The sequence below is a fragment of the Peromyscus californicus genome, unplaced genomic scaffold (assembly GCF_007827085.1).
Source record: "Peromyscus californicus insignis strain IS unplaced genomic scaffold, ASM782708v3 Scaffold_19__1_contigs__length_69161282, whole genome shotgun sequence".
Lineage (NCBI taxonomy): Eukaryota > Metazoa > Chordata > Mammalia > Rodentia > Cricetidae > Peromyscus > Peromyscus californicus.
This window is the reverse complement of record NW_026294491.1, coordinates 34,492,126-34,496,072: the sequence shown is the minus strand read 5'-3', so window position 1 is coordinate 34,496,072 and position 3,947 is coordinate 34,492,126. Positions and strand designations below refer to the sequence as shown.

Sequence of the window (3,947 nt, the reverse complement as noted above, 5' to 3'; positions counted from 1 at the left end):
GCACTAGCCCTCAAGTAGTCTAAGCCATGATTTAAAGATTGGAGATTTCATCACCACCTTGCTCCAGGGACAGGAGAGAAGCTGAAGACGTAGGAATTGTTCATGCCTACAAGATGCAGCTTTCATATAAGATCTCTAAGTCAAGGGGTTCAGGATATGCCCAACTTTGTCATGAAGAGGGGGGGTGTCCCTGGAGAGTCCACGAAGCTCTATACCTTGTTCCTCTTCCTCTTTTTTTTTTTTTTTTTCTTTTTCGAGGCAGGGTTTCTCTGTGTAGCTTTGCACCTTTCCTGGAACTCACTTTGGAGACCAGGCTGGCCTCGAACTCACAGAGATCCGCCTGGCTCTGCCTCCCGAGTGCTGGGATTAAAGGCGTGCGCCACCACCGCCCGGCCCTCTTCCTCTTTTTTACCCAGAGCACCTCTTGCATCTGTCCGCTCCTAGGTTGTATCCTTTTACAACAAACTGGCAATCTAGTTCAAGTGTTTGCATCTGTTCTGTGAGTCATTCTACTGAATTATCAAATATGACGAGGAGTCAAGGAAACTTCTGGTTTACAGTTGGTGAGTCAGAAGCACAGGGAACAACGTGAATTTGCAACTGGTATCTAAAGGAAGCAGGAACAGTGTTGTGAGATTGACTCCTGAGCCTGTTGGGTCTGTGCTAATGCCAAATAGATAGAACTGTATGAATTGTAGGCATTGTAAGCTAAACACACATTTTGCACTAGAAGTGTTGGGTATGGAGGGTAAAAATATGCTTATGTGGTTTTGTTTTGCTTACGACCTAATGGCTGTTGTCTGGCATCTGAGAGCTGTTCTTGGGGAAGCTTTGGGTTTCCATAAAACTGTGCATCACCAAGAAAGCCAATGGGCAACAGTCTGCCATTGTTTAAGGGTTATTAGAGCTGGGGCATTAGCAGGAAACACGCTTTAAGAAGTTATTAGAGAATTGTGTTCGCAGCCGTCGCCGCGCCACTGCCGCTCCCTAACGCCAGCGCCGCCTCTCGCTTGCAGAGCTCCAGCCGAAGGAGAAGGGGGTTAAGTAAGGAGGTGCCCATACCATGGCTCGTACAAAGCAGACTGCCCGCAAATCCACCGGTGGTAAAGCACCCAGGAAACAACTGGCTACTAAAGCCGCTCGCAAGAGTGCGCCCTCTACTGGAGGGGTGAAGAAACCTCATCGTTACAGGCCTGGTACTGTGGCACTCTGTGAAATCAGACGTTATCAGAAGTCCACTGAACTTATGATTCGCAAGCTCCCCTTCCAGTGTCTGGTGCGAGAAATTGCTCAGGACTTCAAAAACAGATCTGCGCTTCCAGAGTGCAGCTATTGGTGCTTTGCAGGAGGCAAGTGAGGCCTATCTGGTTGGCCTTTTTGAAGATACCAACCTGAGTGCTATCCATGCCAAAGGTGTAACAATTATGCCAAAAGATATCCAGCTAGCACGCTGCATACGCGGAGAACGTGCTTAAGAGTCCACTATGAAGGGAAACATTTCATTCGCAAAAAATTTTTTCCTCTTCTTCCTGTTATCAGTAGTTCTGAATGTTAGATATTTTTTCCATGGGGTCAAAAGGTACCTAAGTATATGATTGCAAGTGGAAAAATAGGGGACAGAAATCAGGTATTGGCAGTTTTTCCATTTTTATTTGTGTGTGAATTTTTAATATAAATGCAAGATGTAAAGCATTAATGCAAGCAAAATGTTTCAGTGAACACATTTCAACAGTTCAACTTTATAACAATTATAAATAAACCTGTTAAAATTTTCTGGACAAGGCCAGCATTTGGATTTTTTAAAAATAAGTAAATTTCTTATTGATGGCAACTAAATGGTGTTTGTAGCATTTTTATCACAGTAGATTCCATCCATTCACTATACTTTTCTAACTGAGTTATCCTACATGCAAGTACATGTTTTTAATGTTGTCTGTCTTCTGTGCTGTTCCTGTAAGTTTGCTATTAAAATACATTAAACTATATAAAAAAAAGAAGTTATTAGAAGTGGGGTTTGTGATCACAGACCATTGACTAGCAAGGCAGCCTTAATGCTGAGTGACTGGTAGGCTTCCGTAGCTCTAGGTAAAGGCAGATTCCATCCAGAATGGCCTTAGCTTGGGAATACAGGCAGTTGAAGACGGACACAGTCTGAGAGGCCCAAACAAACGTAAATCCCCCACCCTACAGTGCTCTGATCCCTGAACCTTTATCCAGCTCTCATGATGTGTTGTGTAAGAGCTGGGATGGAAGAGGGGTCAGGGGAGACTGAGTCAAATGAGGCAAAAATGTTAACCTAAAATGCAATTCTAATGGATGTGTCATTACTGAGAAATCGGTACCGGTACCGAGAGTCTTTAAACTAACAGACTATCACAGCACATAGCTTCCAGCAACACAGACTTACTGGATGGGGAAAGAGCTGTTTCAGATGAGGAAAAAAGTAAGAAAAGGGTACCTTACTCAGACGCTGCCGGGATACTGAGGGCTAAAGGATGTCCGAGCACCTTTTGAAATACACTGTAGTTGGTTTTTAAATGTATGATCTGAAAATCTTTGTCTTGTAAGTAAACTCTTTACACCATGTATATGGGAGGCGATTAGTGACATGCCTGTGTACGAGTCTGTTGTCTTGCAAGCTGCTTTTATTCATGATATCTGTTCTTTGTTCCCTTGTTTCTGTGTTCCTTTGGGTCAGTTGAACATTTTATATTTTTGGTTGTGAGCCTAGCCTTTAACGGCTGAGCCATCTCTCCAGCCCTGGTTGAACATTTAAAAATAATTCTATTGTAGGAACTCAGAGGATGGCTAAAAGTGCTTCCTGTGTAAGCCTAGAGACCTGAGTCCAATCCTTGGAGTCCACAGAAAGATGGGAAGAGAGAACTGACTTCACACAGTTATCTTCTAACCACACTAACGCTGTAGCACACACCCCTCTCCAATACACTGACATGCACACATGTGCAATAATAATAACAAGTAATTTTTAGTTAAAAGAATTAAGATTCCATATCTCCATTGTAGGTTCACTAGCTATGGCTTATTTTATGGTGACTTTTTAATGATTTAGCTCATCACCCTCTAACTTCAAGGGGTGTTATGATATTTAATTTATAGTGTGAAAATTATAGTATGCTCTATTCCTCATTTCTCAGGGTTTTTTTGTGTCATAGATTTTATTTTCACATACATTATTAATGCCATAGCATATTACTTTGTCTTTAGACTGTCAATCATCTCCTCAGGAGATTAAAATGTAACAAAACCCTTCTACTTAGCCACTTAGTTACTATTTCCAGGTTTCCAACCTATATTCTCCCCCTTCTACCTAGAGAGCATATTTTACAGTTGCTTACAGCCCAGGCTTGCTGGTGACCCTTTTTTCCAGCTTCTCTGTCTGAAAAAGATTTTATTTCCACTTTGTTTTGTAAGATACGTGATAGAGTTGGAGCTCTGAGATACTGGCTTTTTTCCTTTTTGTGTTTCTCCATTATTTCCCAGCTTCCCCTGTTTCTGACAGAACATGCCATTTCTGTCTTGATTTCTTTGTACAGAGTATGAACAAGGGAGACCTCTTAATTAGAAGAGGTTATAGTTCATCAATCAGCATGTCCATCCAATTTAAACTAACTTATACCAGTAGCACATGCCTTTTCATTTAATCAGATAATAACTTGCTGAAAGGGAACCTCCCCAAAATTAGTCTTGGGGAAAGGTTTTTGTTTTTGTCTTTCAGGAGAATGAAGGCTAAGGAATCTGAAGAACACTGGACAAATGAGACAACTGAAGAAAAGGGACAAATCATCTGTCCCAGGAAAAAGAGTAAAATGACCTATTGGTATATCATCTATAAAATTTTCTAAGTCTTCCTAAATGTTTGTTTCTGTTCTTCTGTAAAGAAATTTAACACTATTAGTCTTCTTGTAGTACCAGTTCAATTAAAATTT

The 3,947-nt window shown here is 41.3% G+C and overlaps 1 pseudogene; it reads left to right on the top strand.

Moving 5' to 3' along the window:
* Positions 1 to 985: 985 nt before the first annotated feature.
* LOC128114086 (histone H3.3A-like) lies at positions 986 to 1,475 on the top strand (annotated as a pseudogene).
* The last annotated feature ends 2,472 nt before the right edge of the window (positions 1,476 to 3,947 follow it).